This window comes from the organism of the source record quoted next, unplaced genomic scaffold, assembly GCF_019419815.1.
Source record: "Pyrus x bretschneideri cultivar Hongxiangsu unplaced genomic scaffold, Pyrus_bretschneideri_v1 Contig128, whole genome shotgun sequence".
Taxonomy (NCBI): domain Eukaryota; kingdom Viridiplantae; phylum Streptophyta; class Magnoliopsida; order Rosales; family Rosaceae; genus Pyrus; species Pyrus x bretschneideri.
Window position 1 is genome coordinate 132,501 of NW_025999422.1, and position 17,346 is coordinate 149,846.

A 17,346-nucleotide genomic window follows, 5' to 3' on the forward strand; every position below is an offset into this window, starting at 1 on the left:
AAAATATTTACACAAGTGGATACCACAAAATCTTATGTTATACTTAATGAAAGTATAAATAAACTCTAAGTGTTAGTCAATCTATTGTTTTGATGGGATATGAATTCTCCGAAACTAATTTCAACGATCTCAACCGTCAAACTAATTTCACTATCAATTGATGGACAGAGTGTGGAGTGTGTGTGCTGTATAGCGCACAAATATGGCCCTCAACTTTTATTATTTTTTTGCTCTTGTGTAATACAAATTCTCAGAAGTATCCTTCCAATTAATTGAAGAGATCTTATTTTGGGACCAGGAGGTATTATACGGAATATATGTTTTCTTTTTTAGAAGAAAAAACCAGGTGGTTTGACTTGTGCAAAAATGGTGCTTTGCACACCCAAAAACCTACCCTTATATGAGTGTCGCTTATAACCGACACTAAATTATTTTTTTAAATATTTTGAAATCCAATGTCGCTTTAAATTAGTTTTTTTAAATATTTTGAAACCCAGTGTCGCTTTTAAGCGACATATTGATTTAAATTAGTTTTTCGTTTTATAACCATCGAAAAGTTCCATAGAATTTGTATCCCATCAAGTTCAATGGTGTGTGTATATATATATATATTTATTAAGTAGATTTAAATTTATTTATTTTGTATGTATAACACTTAAAGAAATTGAATGGTATGTATATTGAAACTGATCCAACGGTCACCAATTTTTAAAATTTAATTTAATATATATATATATATATATATATAATTATTATAGTTTTTAGGGGTATAAAATTGTTACATTAATATATATAATTATTATAGTATTTTTTAGGGTTATAAAATTAATATATATAAAATTATAGTATTTGAAATATTAGGCGGGAAATTTCCCGCTTGTTTGAATGGATGGAGAGACTTAGTGTCGGTTTTAACCGACGCTAGTGTCATTAAAGCGACGCTATGTGAATTTCAAAAAGTGTGTCAGAAGTTGGCGTCGGTTAAAAGCGACGCTAGTTTCATTAAAGCGACGCAAGTTTCATTAAAGCGACGCTATGTGAATTTCAAAAAGTGTGTCAGAAGTTGGCGTCGGTTAAAAGCGACGCTAGTTTCATTAAAGCGACGCTAGTTTCATTAAAGCGACGCAAGTTTCATTAAAGCGACGCTATGTGAATTTCAAAAAGTGTCAGAAGTTTGTGTCGGTTTAAAGCGACGCTAGTTTCATTAAAGCGACGCGAGTTTCATTAAAGCGACGCTATGTGAATTTCAAAAAAAGTGTCAGACGTTTGCGTCGGTTTTAACGGACGCAAACTAAGTACCCATATTTAAACCCCTCTCTTTCCCATTTCAACCGTGCTTTCATTTCTCCCCCAATTTCAGACTTTCTTCTTCTCCTTCCCCATTTCATCTGTGCGTTGATGCGTGATTTATACGCACACAAATTAAACCCTCTTTTATCAATTGTAGTAAGTATGCAAGTAGGGATCGTTCTGGACCGGGGATTAGGAGGGATTGTTAATCACTTGGATTTGACTCAAAAACGTAAAATAAATTTTAAAACACTATACTAGACTCAAAGAATTGCAAAACTAAACTTTAAAACACTCAAACAAACCAAAAGACTCAAACAGTACCCAAAGCACTTATAAACACAAACTAAATGTATTTCTAATTAATCTAACACTTTAAAATAAATGGGGGATTGGTTTTGGATGAATTTAAACTAAAACAGAAACTTGGAATTAAAACAGATTCTAAAAAAAAAACGAAATTAATGAAATAGAATGATGAAAAACTAGTTAGAGGGTTCCTTATCCACACATGAACATAAGCATATAATTTGACTCCCAGTTATGACTTCAACAAACGATGAATGACAATGCTCCAAGTTAATTAGGTCCGCTTAAATTAACCTTCAGATTTCCCTAGATTCATTGGATTGAATGGGATACGCATTACAACCAAATTATTCCTAATCAAAGTCTCTCACATGGAATACGCATGATAGAGACATTCAACAAAGATCATTAAGTTCAACGGAAATCATAAACATTGACTAGGCATTCATAACTATGGAATACGCATGTTAATCCAGCCTAGGGTTTACTAAACACAATCGTGACTAGCGATTTTTACTACTCATGAATATAAGTTCATAACGATTAGGTGAAATTCCCTTATATCCTAGCATCAAGTCTTAGGCATGCAAATTAAGTGTCGACCCTCAACCCACATACATAAACAAGTTCTTAATCAAAACAGAAAAGTAACCCACATCTAAAGTTCATGAATTCATAACTGGAGTAAATCAAATCATAACCAACATATGTCCATGGCTTCAAATTCGCCTCTAACTAAAAAGAAATTAGTTTCACATGTTTAACATAATTGAATAACAAGTTAAATTAAACATGAAAACAGAAACAAGAAAAGAAAGAACAAATGGATGGAAAGTTAGCTACGGGGTTCATCTCCACATATGTTATACTTGCATAATAAAACGATTTCCAATTGCATTTCAACAAATCATTAATTCTCAACGCCCCGGGTCAATTAGGTCCGCTTAAATTAACCGTCAAGTTTTCCTTAAGTTAATGAATTGGATGGGTTAGCGCAACGCAATTCACAACATTCTCCAAAAGTCCTTTACGTGAAAAGCACAATAAAGATACAATCAAAGATCATTAAGCATCATGAAAACTTTAAGTGTTGACGAGGCATTCGTTACTATGGAATACGCATGAAACTTATGCCAAGAATTTATTTAACGCGATTGTTTATAAGCAACCTCCACTACTTGTGAATATAAGTTCGTAACTATTAGGTGAAACTCACTTATATTCTAGCGTCATATTGATGCATGAAAATTAAGCGCGCATTCTTAATAAACATTCATAAATAAGTTATCAATCAAACGGTTAAACAAATTGAACCACAACTTATGAAACGCAATTAGAATTAATCAAATCAAAATGCAAGCATAAACATATATTTCGAATCACCCCCTAGCTAAAGGGGGTTTAGTTTATTATAACATTGAAATCAAAGAAATACCTAAACATTCCAACAACTCAAACTTGAATTGTATGAACGTTTAGGCACTCTTCTCTTCCATTCCTCATACGTACAAACAAAGAGAATTGAATTTAAACATTGAAATCAAAGAAACACCTAAACATTCCAACAACTCAAACTTGAATTGTATGAACGTTTAGGCACTCTTCTCTTCCTCGTTGTTGTAGCACAAGGTCTAAGGATAGTTTGATGGTGTGAATGGTTTGGGGAGTGGTGTTTGGATTAATAGGGAAATAGAAAAATGGTGTTTGGATTACAAGGGAACTCACGGCAAAGAGAAGGAATGGAAGTGTTTGTGGTGTGTTGTGTATGAAATGAGATGTGAATTGAATGAATGAATGCAAGGGTATTTATAGGAGTAGTGGAGGGAACATATGGCTATGTCATTTGTAGGTGAAGTAGGTGGATGTTGTAGGTGAAGTAGGTGGATGTTGTAGGTGAATATGAGTGATAAGTGATAAGTGTATGATATGTTAAGTGATAAGTGAATGATTATGATAAGTGATAAATGAATGTATGATATGATAAGTGGTGAATGATAAGTGATAAGTGGTGATGATATGTGATAAGTAATGAGTGGTGATGATAAGTATGGAGCATGTGAATTAACTAATGAAGGAAATGCATGTGCAATGACAATGTGTTAGAATGGATGTGTGTTATGCATGGCATGATTGGGATTAGGAAAGGTTTTAAATGTCCTAAAACTAAAGAGAACAAGGTTCCAACACTTTGGTCTTCAATTAGGTCTTCAATTTCGTCCAACACTTTGGCTCCAAGCATAAGCTATCCATCCTTAGCCCAAAAGTGCTCCAAAAGTCTCCAAAATGCATCTTTTTGCTCCTTTAGCCCTTTGGACCTATAAACACACGAAAATAGCTTAAAGTACTAAAATAACTAAAGAAACATAACGTAAATGCACGAGAACAAGCCATTTAAGTCGCATGAATATGCTCCTATCAAATACCCCCACACTTAGCTTTTGCTAGTCCTCGAGCAAAACAAAACAAAAGAAACCAAAAACAAAACAAAACGAACAAAACACAACCTACACCTTCCAACAATCGTCTCACGGATTTCCAATGCACATGACAAGTTAAAAATCATTAATTCCACAGATTTTAGCCATCTTTACACTTAAGTACATTCTTAATCATAGTCACCACATACTAGTTCACAATTAAGCATTTAAAACACATTTCGAATGTAGTAACATGCCTTAGAGAATTTGCTCAAATCCTTACAAGATATGCACTTGTTTTTCACACAGATTTTCTGACTACACACCCTACACTAGTTATATGTGAGAAGATTGATGTAAATATGAATTCTAACACTCACATATGTTATATCAAAGAAAGCATTTTCTGGAATGTATATGAATATTATCTCATGAAAGGAATGCTACTAATTAGATGCGAGAACCAGGGACACCATATGCTTACATCAATTCCAAACTCCACATTATTGAAAACATAATGATCAAGATTGAAGCATAAGGGTTGTAACGGGTTAAGGGTGATTGGCTAACAATGAAAGGTAAGGATAACAAACGTTCTTTAGGCAATAACAAGCAAAGTAATGAAATTTGACACTTAGAATCACTCGTGATTGCAGAAACTCACTTAGACACACAAGGGGAAAATTCACACAACTCTTAGGGCCATATTCAACGTTTTGGACCCTTTCTTCAACTACCATAAACATGTGAGCTTATTTTCACTTATTTCATACTCTTTTTCCACGAATTTTTTTTTTTTTTTTTTTTTTTTTTTCTTTTTATTCTCACTCATGCCTTATTTCTTTTTTTTTTTTTTTTTTTTGTGGCATATCAACACACACACACAAATTCCCCCACACTTGTTGTTTTGCATAATCGAAAGGATTCCCTCTAAATCATGCTTACTATGCTTCAAGAACAAGGGTATGGGTGGTCCTAATCTAGGCTAGGTAGGGATGATATGGATAAACAAATAACAAAGGCTAACGATGGCTCAATGGGGATTATGACCTACAATATATAGTGCATGGGTTGGCTATTTGGTTGATGGCTTCACTACACACTTCATCTTGATATATATTATGCAATCATGCTTTGAATGGAATGGATGCAAGTTCTAGCATTTGGAACTAAGTGATGAAACACCTTCTAATTAGCAACCAAGCAAGAATAATGAGATCATGCAACGACTTTAGAAAACAAGAAATCACAGAAAATAACTCTCCAAAGAACGTTATAGGCTCAAGTCTCTCAGGGTTGTAGTGTTTGTTTGAGCTCCTTCCTTCAAGCATGTTACAAAAACGAATTTTTTTTTTTTTCTTTTATGATTGCATGTGAAGTCATACATTATAACCATAACCAAGCATTTACCAAGAGTAAATCAAACTTTTCTCTATGTTCATAACTCTTTCTAACCGTCATGCAATTATAAACCAAATCCTTATCATTGTATTGGAAGGTACCCTAAGACACAAACACACAAAAATGACTCAAAACACTCTTTTTAGGCTTTTCAAAACATTTTCTTCAAATTTTTATGTGATTTTCGGAGTTATAAAACAAAACACACTAAAACACTTAAAAACACCTTAAAACAGCGAGGAATAACATTTGAAGTTATGGGTGATAAAATCCCACGAATTTGCATTAACAACATTAGTTACCCCCCCCACACTTAAATCAAACATTGTCCTCAATGTTCTAAGCATAGATTCATACAAAGCATAAGTAAACACACAAAAAGCATTTAAACATACTAAACATGGCAGAATGTAATTAATCAAAGAGAAGAGTTTAGAGACGCAAATCTGGTTATAGAGTGTAAATTCCATCTTCTCCTTGGTAATTGCATTGAGGCTTTGATCTTTGTGAATCCACAGGCTTACTCTTGAACTGCGCTGCTCCCATCGTTGATTTTCCTTTGTGCTACTCTTGAACTGGGCAGCAGGCTTCTTTTGGTTTCCCCCGAAGGTCTGAGCTTACTCCTTTGGTCTGTTTCTTTGTTCAATCTTTCCAATTCGTATTGAAAAGGGTTGGAGGATAACTCAGCCTACGTTTGTCTCCACATGCTTCAATGTATCATTTTCACTTGCCTTGCTTGCTCCCCTTGCAGAAGTGGTCCCTTCTCCGGAAGTGTGTCAACCGTTGAAGATGACTACTCGAGAGCAACTCTAGGTAAGCAATCAGGAATGGATTCCAGGCAGTCGGTTCCAGAACAGAAGACTGACTCCAAGTGCCTCTGATTGCTTTTGTTTACTTTGCCATGCGAGTAATAACAAGGGCAAAGGAAAAGATAGGGAAAGAGCATGATATGAGATACTTTTGCTTTAGACCTTGATGATATGAGATACCTTTGCTTTTGAAGAAGCGGTGAATGAATCAGCACATGTATTTGTTGTGCTGTTTCCACCTGGGTCATATGTACTCCAGGCATCTGGTATCATCATTGGGGAAGAAGGAAGAATTGAGTATTTCGAAAGGCTTTGCTGGGATTTTCTTCAAGTTTGCCTTGCCATAAGAGACGAAGGTTGACATATATAGAGATAGTGGCGCCTCTTCGATTTCTGAACGACGCCCCTTCGATTTCTGAGCAGGCGGCCCTTCGATTTCTAAACGACACGTAGTTGTGCGGATGCGGCTCCTTTTGAAAAAGCTGCACGCGTTTTCTGAAAAGCAGAGAAAGTGTCGCCGAAATTTACGCTTCTCGGCAAAAGTGTAGCTGCGATGATGACCTCCACGTGAACTTTTGACAAAGTTGAACGCGTTTCTGAAAAGCCGAGAACGCGTCGCCTAACTTACGCCGGAAATTCCGGCTTTTTGAATCGATGGACGCATCGCCTTGGCTTCTTATATAGCTATCGATCACCACAACAAACACACTCTGAAGATTTCCCATTCTTTGAAAATCGACTCCGGCCCTTTGAGAATTAACTCCATCCACCCCATCTCTTTGAACACTTTTGAAAAATGGCAAACCCATCGAACCTTAGCTTAGATTTGAGTCTCAGCAGCGATCCGGTTGCGCCCCGTCAAGGTAATGTATGGCGTCCTTCTTTTTTATCTTCTAACGGTCTTCTTACAGGTGAAGACTCCGTGATGCAGGACGCCACAACAGCTACAATAGTAGCTAGAAACCTCCTTACTCCAAAAGATAGTAGGCTGCTGTCAGGACGGTCCGATGAGTTGGCCGTTCAAGAGTCCCTCGCACTTAGTGTTCAGTGTGCGAGTTCTGTGTCCAACATGGGCCAACGCCTGCTTGCCCGCTCCCGTCAGGTGGAATCATTGATGGCGGAGGTGGAAAGTCTTAAGCAAGAGATCAAACTGCTTAAGTACGAGAATAGAAGTTTGCATGTGCTTGCAAACAACTATTCGACGGGCATGAAAAGGAAGCTTGATGAGCTGCAAGAATCCAATGGTCGTATGCAAAGTGACCGTCAAAGTGACCGTCAAAGGCTTGCGGCTTACTTCCAGAGGCATATTTTTCCTGGGTCATCCAGCGCTTGGCCAAGTATTGAGGCCTGGAATGCTCTAGCTCCGATGCCTTCCGCTCCGAGGGCTTCCGCTCCGATGCCTCCCGCTTCTATGCCTTCCGCTCCGACGCCTTGTAGTGGGGCTTCACGTAAACAACCTTTGTGAAGCTCCATCTTTCTCCATGTTTAGTATCTTTTTTTTTTTTTTTTTTTTTATTTTATTTTATTTTTTTTTTTATTTTTTATTTTTATTTATTTATTTTTTTTTTATGAACATGCTTTGTTTTATTTAGTGCATTGGGTTGCCTCCCAAGTAGCGCTTTCTTTTACGTCTTGCAGCCGGACGAAGAACCCAATCACTCCAGGATATGTTCACGAATCGGATGAGAACTCCGAGTCATAAACTAGTACCTAGAACAAGAAACAAAACACAAATCAGAAACTAAAACTAAAATACATAATAAAGACGAACAATCCAAGGAATTAGCAAATTTTCTAGTCCCCGGCAACGACGCCAAAATTTGATACGTGATTTATACGCACACAAATTAAACCCTCTTTTATCAATTGTAGTAAGTATGCAAGTAGGGATCGTTCTGGACCGGGGATTAGGAGGGATTGTTAATCACTTGGATTTGACTCAAAAACGTAAAATAAATTTTAAAACACTATACTAGACTCAAAGAATTGCAAAACTAAACTTTAAAACACTCAAACAAACCAAAAGACTCAAACAGTACCCAAAGCACTTATAAACACAAACTAAATGTATTTCTAATTAATCTAACACTTTAAAATAAATGGGGGATTGGTTTTGGATGAATTTAAACTAAAACAGAAACTTGGAATTAAAACAGATTCTAAAAAAAAACGAAATTAATGAAATAGAATGATGAAAAACTAGTTAGAGGGTTCCTTATCCACACATGAACATAAGCATATAATTTGACTCCCAGTTATGACTTCAACAAACGATGAATGACAATGCTCCAAGTTAATTAGGTCCGCTTAAATTAACCTTCAGATTTCCCTAGATTCATTGGATTGAATGGGATACGCATTACAACCAAATTATTCCTAATCAAAGTCTCTCACATGGAATACGCATGATAGAGACATTCAACAAAGATCATTAAGTTCAACGGAAATCATAAACATTGACTAGGCATTCATAACTATGGAATACGCATGTTAATCCAGCCTAGGGTTTACTAAACACAATCGTGACTAGCGATTTTTACTACTCATGAATATAAGTTCATAACGATTAGGTGAAATTCCCTTATATCCTAGCATCAAGTCTTAGGCATGCAAATTAAGTGTCGACCCTCAACCCACATACATAAACAAGTTCTTAATCAAAACAGAAAAGTAACCCACATCTAAAGTTCATGAATTCATAACTGGAGTAAATCAAATCATAACCAACATATGTCCATGGCTTCAAATTCGCCTCTAACTAAAAAGAAATTAGTTTCACATGTTTAACATAATTGAATAACAAGTTAAATTAAACATGAAAACAGAAACAAGAAAAGAAAGAACAAATGGATGGAAAGTTAGCTACGGGGTTCATCTCCACATATGTTATACTTGCATAATAAAACGATTTCCAATTGCATTTCAACAAATCATTAATTCTCAACGCCCCGGGTCAATTAGGTCCGCTTAAATTAACCGTCAAGTTTTCCTTAAGTTAATGAATTGGATGGGTTAGCGCAACGCAATTCACAACATTCTCCAAAAGTCCTTTACGTGAAAAGCACAATAAAGATACAATCAAAGATCATTAAGCATCATGAAAACTTTAAGTGTTGACGAGGCATTCGTTACTATGGAATACGCATGAAACTTATGCCAAGAATTTATTTAACGCGATTGTTTATAAGCAACCTCCACTACTTGTGAATATAAGTTCGTAACTATTAGGTGAAACTCACTTATATTCTAGCGTCATATTGATGCATGAAAATTAAGCGCGCATTCTTAATAAACATTCATAAATAAGTTATCAATCAAACGGTTAAACAAATTGAACCACAACTTATGAAACGCAATTAGAATTAATCAAATCAAAATGCAAGCATAAACATATATTTCGAATCACCCCCTAGCTAAAGGGGGTTTAGTTTATTATAACATTGAAATCAAAGAAATACCTAAACATTCCAACAACTCAAACTTGAATTGTATGAACGTTTAGGCACTCTTCTCTTCCATTCCTCATACGTACAAACAAAGAGAATTGAATTTAAACATTGAAATCAAAGAAACACCTAAACATTCCAACAACTCAAACTTGAATTGTATGAACGTTTAGGCACTCTTCTCTTCCTCGTTGTTGTAGCACAAGGTCTAAGGATAGTTTGATGGTGTGAATGGTTTGGGGAGTGGTGTTTGGATTAATAGGGAAATAGAAAAATGGTGTTTGGATTACAAGGGAACTCACGGCAAAGAGAAGGAATGGAAGTGTTTGTGGTGTGTTGTGTATGAAATGAGATGTGAATTGAATGAATGAATGCAAGGGTATTTATAGGAGTAGTGGAGGGAACATATGGCTATGTCATTTGTAGGTGAAGTAGGTGGATGTTGTAGGTGAAGTAGGTGGATGTTGTAGGTGAATATGAGTGATAAGTGATAAGTGTATGATATGTTAAGTGATAAGTGAATGATTATGATAAGTGATAAATGAATGTATGATATGATAAGTGGTGAATGATAAGTGATAAGTGGTGATGATATGTGATAAGTAATGAGTGGTGATGATAAGTATGGAGCATGTGAATTAACTAATGAAGGAAATGCATGTGCAATGACAATGTGTTAGAATGGATGTGTGTTATGCATGGCATGATTGGGATTAGGAAAGGTTTTAAATGTCCTAAAACTAAAGAGAACAAGGTTCCAACACTTTGGTCTTCAATTAGGTCTTCAATTTCGTCCAACACTTTGGCTCCAAGCATAAGCTATCCATCCTTAGCCCAAAAGTGCTCCAAAAGTCTCCAAAATGCATCTTTTTGCTCCTTTAGCCCTTTGGACCTATAAACACACGAAAATAGCTTAAAGTACTAAAATAACTAAAGAAACATAACGTAAATGCACGAGAACAAGCCATTTAAGTCGCATGAATATGCTCCTATCATGCGTCCCCTTCTTCCTCCTTTTCATTTTTTCCTCAACTCCTTCCCCGTTTGCTTTGGATCACCAGTTTGAAGATCAACATTCTGAAGAACTCCAATTCGAGGAGGAAGAGCTTGAAGGTGGTTCATTTTTAAATTATTATGATTATTAATTTTAGTTTCTATTTTGTATTCTAAATAGTTTTATGCTTAAATTGAAAATTTATTTTTGTTTCTTGGTTTTTAATTGTTTTTTTTGTATTTATGCATGTTGGATCTGAAGAGCAAGGACACTGGAAATCGCAGATCCATAATTTTTTAAAGGTATAAAACCTGAGTTTAATCTATAGAGATTAGAGCCTTAATGTTGAAGTAGTAAAGTATTGGAGCACTGATCTGATGGCAAGCATGGCAGCATGGAGTTGCTAGTATTATATATGGCACTATGGAGCTACAAAATATGTGGTCTTCGACAAAGGCAAGCACAGGAAAGCATGGAGGATGAATTTTTGTAAATTATATGGAATGTTAGATGTAAAACATTTGTATATTATGGCACTATTTTTCTTTTGAATTATTTTTATTATTGTTTGTTTTGGCCTAAAATTGAAATTTATTATTTCGATTATATAATTTTTTTGAGTTATAATTATTTGAGAACGAATACAGAAACAGATTTCGACTTTTTTTTAAATTATTATTATCAAAGGTGGTGTCGCTTTAAATCGTCACTAGTTTGCATATTTTATTTATTTAATTGTTCTCTAACGTCGCTTTAAACCGTCACTAGTTTGTATATTTTATTTAGTTAATTGTTGACTAGCGTCGCTTTAAACCGACGTTAACATCAGCGTCGCTTTAAACCGACGCTGCGTAGTGGCGGATTAAGCGAACAAAGCGACGCTGAAGCCCTTTAGTGACGGTAGCAATGGCGTCGCTATTCCAATTCGACATTGCAGTGTTTTATGTCGGATTTTTGCCAAATTTCCGACAGAAATCGGGGTTTCTTGTCGGTTTTTGGTCCGCCGGTGATAGCCTATATTGTAGTAGTGGATTATAATATTGATTTATAGAAAGTTGAAGTTCTATCATAAAATTAATTAGTAATATGAAGTGGCCTAATTCTTATAAGTACATATAAGGTTTTTTTTTTTTTTTTAATATTTATTTTATTTTTTAATCTGATGTGGGAATCGGGATTCATACACTACTACGTTTAACTATTTGCGTGACGAACAAAAGTTGGTCGCGCAAAGTGTATTTCTATTGCACAAACGTCTACACGACGGAAACTTCACCATGCAAAGATCGTGAAGAAATACTTTGCGCAACGAACAATAGCATTGGTCACAAGAACGCGGCGCGACGGTTTAGCCTTCGTCCCACAAAATTTTAAGGAACGAATGTGTTCGTCGCACAAAATACCAGGATACAAACGTGGGATGACTAATATTCGTCTCTTGAAACTTTGCGCGACGACAATTTATTCTTGCACGACGAAACCTTATTAGTCGCTAGAATTTTGTGAGAAGAAGTTATTCGTCACACAAAAAGAAAAATATATGTATTTTTTAATTTAATTTTTTGTTCTTTTTTTTTTTAATTTCGTAATAAAATAATAAAATTAAATTGCAATTAAAAAATGTAATGAAGAGAAAAATAATTTATTTAAATAAATACAAAATGTATGTACAAGGAAAATGTTTAAAAAGTAAGGGAGTAAAAAACTAAGAAAATAATGCGGTGTAATCTATGGGGTTGTCATTCGGAGGCGGCTGGAATGTCTTAAGGTTGGGGACGGGCTAAGAGGTCGAAAGGGCAGAGTTTAGGGCATGCTCAGGTTGGAGGTGCTTGGATGTCGACGGGGGACGAAGATCCAGGAGACAAATGCCAGACTGACTGAGGGTCTGTACAATCAGTGACATCTGACTCTTATACGAGGCGAGCTCAGTCCTAAGGTCGGCTACCTCTGATGTCGAAGCTGTCACCTCACTCTTTGATTGCAATGATGAAGAGGCTCTAGGTTCCTATCGCCGGGCATTCCCCATCCCCCTACAATAAGTCCTAGGCCTCTGCCAGAGAGTCTGATCCAAGGTCTTTGTAAGGATCTGAAGCCCCGCATCCTTTGGGGGATCCACAGACTCGAGCGGGGTCCTTTATTGACAGAAACAGATAATGTACTAAATTAACTTCAAATCTCATAGATGCTGTAGCAAATTAGCAATGCATTCTTAATCTCTCACTTTCGACTTGAATCACAGACTTCCTCGTTCAAGGACGAAGCCATATATGGCACGCCATTGCAAATTATTACAAAAAACTACCTTATGAAGCTTCACTAAATTCATACAACATGTCACATTATCAACAAAATGCAACAAATCAAGAAGCCAACTTTTCGAGGAAAAAAAAAAAAAAAAAAAAAAAAAAAACTTTTAAAAAATCCAACCCCCAGTTCCTAAACCCCAATCCCTTAAAACTGATCCCTTAATTCTCTAATCTAATGCTCTATAAACTGGAACCCCAAATTCCCCAAACGAAAATCGAAATAAATTAAAGACATTTGAAATCTTTACCTTGTTAGTAGCGAAGATGGGTGGACCGGATTGTGGGCATTGGTATGGGACTGTGAAGCACCGGAGATGGGTGTGTGGCGGTGAAGGTGTATCAGAGGAGGAAGAGAGTGTGTGAGGGGGCGAGAGTTTATAGACATTTAGTGAGAGAGAGGGAGGGTGTGTCGGAGGGAGTGGGTTTAGAGAGACAAAGAGGTGAGGGGAAAAGTGTTTGCGATTTCAGTTTAAATATTTTTGTGCTAGCCAGAAAGTCAAAATTTTCATCTCCTTGTGTGATGAAAAGGAAATTAATCATCGTGCAAATAATATTTGCACGACGAATAGTTCTTGTTCATTGCGCAAGAAGCTGAAAATTTAATTTCCCCAGTTCAAATTTTGTTTGAATTTATATTTATTAAAATAAAAACAATTTATTTATAACATACGATAAATAAATTACAAAAAAATTCATTTAATATGTTTTACATAGCAAGTCACAAATAAATTGAATTATTCACCATCCGAACTATAATAACTTTCGCTATCGTTGCTATCATCACTTTCGGTCTCCCAATCCTCTTCCTCGATAGGTACCTCACCATCGTCGTTTGGACCCACTACACCATCGTATCATGGAAGATTACTGAGGTCAATTGTAATTGACTGAATCGATATTTTGATTGAAGCCACTCCTTGTATCTGAAATGGTTCTTGGATAAGATTTGTATTTCGAAGTGTTTTCGCATCATTTTCCATTGAAGATTCTAAACGTTGGTTAGCGACGTTGTTGATGTCGTCATCAGTAGGGTCTTGTTCTGGTATAGCATACACGTTCCTCTGATCCATCTTCTGAACAACTTTCCAACCTTTCCCGACTTTAGGGTTATCTAGATACACAATCTGTTTTGCCATGTGTTGCCAAAATGTGAAGGTCGTCATCGTACCAAGTTCTGTTAGTGTTCACAGATAGTAAGCCATGGTTGATTTTAACACTTCCCTGCCTATTTGGGTTTGTATCAAACCATCAACACTTAAAATGATCACTTGGTATCGGTCTTTATAAAGTAATTACACAGCAGTTGTTAGTTTGCCATAGAAATCAATGTCCGTACTTTCGCCCCCACCTGGGACATGGACACCGCTGTTTTGCATACACAACTTGTCATCTCGTGCAGTCCCTGAAAACTTGACGCCGTTAACATGGCAACCCGAGAACAATTCAACGCGAATTAGGCCGAACGCCAAGCTATATAACTCTTCACTGTAAGTGGGGGAATTTGATACTTGGAATTTGATACTTTCAATTTATTCACCTAATATTATACAAAAACATACACTTGTTAGTTTAAGAAAATTAAATACTACAATATTATCACAAATACAAAACACTTATAACTTACATATTCGAGAAACCACTATGGAAACAATTCTCGGTGTTTCTTGGCATCCAAATGTGATGGGTGTTCTCACTTCATCATCTCTTCATGCTCATCTAGGTATGCCATTATCTTGTCACAATTGTACAATACGAACCAATACGCTACCTCCATGTCATTTTTGGAAAACGACTGGCCTCGTACAGGATCTCCTAAAGGTCGTGTGCATCGGGTAAAAACAGAAAGTTTCTCCTTTCTCACACCCCCGTCATTATTGCGCTGAGGACGATTGAAAGTCATCTATGTATCTTTTAAATATATTCCACAAAAAGTAAGCAACTCATATTAAGCTCAAGCCTCTATAATTGATCCTTCGGGCTTCGCCCTGTTGCGTGCACTTTTTTTCAGTTCCTTGAGAAGCCTGCCAAAATAAAATGATGATACAAATTAGTAAGCGTGGGTTAATGATGCATAAACAAATGATGAGGATTATATACCTTTCTATGGGATACATCCAGCAATAGTTGATAGGACCAGCAAGCAATGCCTCTTCGGGCAAGTGAACCATCACGTGGATCATACTTGTAAAGAAAGCTAGAGGGAATATCATCTCAAACTTGCATAGGACTTAGACAATGTCATGGCACAACTGATTAAGGTCCGTCTTTTGCAATGTTCTTGCAGTCAGTTGGGAAAAAAAATCAGGACAACAACCTGATTGGCTTCACAACATCTTCCGGTAATAGGTGTCGAATACCCATAGGAAGTAGGCATTGCACAGTCATGTCTCTTTAGTCCATAAAATTTACCCCCGTCAACATTCACATAACGCGCAATATTAAAAGCATACCCATCGGGAAAGTTTACAGACGATACAAACTTTAAAAACTCCTTTTGGTCATTCAGTTTCATGAAAAAAAAAAAAATGGCAAGATCCCTTATGGCTTTATCATTGTCCCTATTCATCCATAAAACCCTCCGTATGCCCATTCTTTCCAAATCAAGATGAGCTTTGATCATGTCCTTTGTCTTACCCTCGATATCTAGAATGGTGCCCACCAATGTGTCAAATACATTTTTCTCAACACGCATAACGTCGAGGTTGTGTCTCAATTTTAGTTTTGACCAATACGGGAGCTCAAAAAACATAGGCTTGTGCGTCCAGTTCATATATGTAGAAGGTCTGGTCTTACTCACTGTTTTCCTGAACAGAGCAAAATCCAAATGGTTAAGCTGTTCCAAAATTTGGTCACCGGACCATTCTCTAGTCTGAGGCAATGCTCTATTTTCGCATCGAACTCTTTATCCTTTTCCCGCCACTAGTGGTCCCATGGCAACCATCTTCGATGACCAAGGTAACAAACTTTTCCGGCATGCCATCCAGATGTTACATCATCCTTGCATACAGGGCATGCCATATAACCCTTAGTGCTCCACCCAGAAACCATTGCATATGCGGGAAAATCATTCACAGTCCACATAACTACTGCCCGCAAAGTGAACATCTTCATAAATCCTTTAGCTCATCAACCAACGGCTTTAAGTAAACATCAATTGACTTACCAGGATCCTCAGTTATCAACATAAGTTCAACATAATTTAATTAATATTTTTTTATAATAAAACGAAGAAAATACCTTCTCAATCGTTCTCCACTAATCGCTAATCACACACATTATCCCTATAAACAACGAAATTCATGACGTTAGTATGAATTTACATTAATACTTTTACCCTAACAAAAAAAAAAACACTTACCAGACACACCGAGACAGCTCGATTAACCTAGAGAAGAAGATGGGGGGAGTATTAGATGATGAAATTGAGAGAAAATGAAAATGACGGATTGAAGAAAAACGAAAAGGATGAGTGAATGAAAATGATAGATTGAAGAAAAACGAAGAGGATGAGTGCAGAGGCTAAATGTAACATCCCACATTGCCCAGGGGAGTGGATCCTGTAAGCCTTATATGTATATTCCCATCTCTACCTAGCATGAGGCTTTTTGGGAGCTCACTGGCTTCGGGTTCCGTAGGAACTCCGAAGTTAAGTGAGTTCGTGCGAGAACATTCCTAGGATGGGTGACCCACTAGGAAGTTCTCGTGTAAGTTCCCAGAAACAAAACCGTGAGGGTGTGCTCGGGGTCCAAAACGGACAATATCATGCTATGGCGGAGTCGAGCCCAAGATATGGTAGGGGCCCAAGTCGGGATGTGACAATTTGGTATCAGAGCCAATACCTGGCCGGAAGTGTGCCGACGAGGACGTCGGACCCCTAAAGAGGGTGGATTGTAACATCCCACATCGCCTAGGGGAGTGGATCCGGTAAGCCTTATATGTATATTCCCATCTTTACCTAGCATGAAGCCTTTTGGGAGCTCATTGGCTTCGGGTTCCATAGGAACTCCAAAGTTAAGCGAGTTCGCGCGAAAGCAATCCCAGGATGGGTGACCCACTGGGAAGTTCTTGTGTGAGTTCCCAAAAGAAAAATCGTGAGGGTGTGCTCGGGGCCCAAAGCGGACAATATCGTGCTATGGCAGAGTCGAGCCCGGGATGTGGTGGGGGCCCGGGTTGGGATGTGACACTAAATTTGTAGTTTTACTGCAATTTGCCTCTACACTGCTGAATCCAGATTATAAAGTTAACTTTTGGACAAATGATTTTACGTGACAAACATGTTTTTAGTTGCGCAAAGGTTACAATTTTTTTTCATTTACTTTATAATTTATTATTTTAAACAAATTGCGTGACGAAGCCAAGTTTTGTCGTGCAAAA

General features: G+C 36.9%; 1 long non-coding RNA gene across 1 annotated transcript; it reads left to right on the forward strand.

Annotated features, from left to right (window-relative positions):
- Positions 1-10,670: 10,670 nt before the first annotated feature.
- On the forward strand, positions 10,671-11,218 carry LOC125474662. The gene is made up of 2 exons (XR_007256117.1): positions 10,671-10,785; positions 10,928-11,218. It is a non-coding gene; the product is annotated as an uncharacterized LOC125474662 (long non-coding RNA).
- The last annotated feature ends 6,128 nt before the right edge of the window (positions 11,219-17,346 follow it).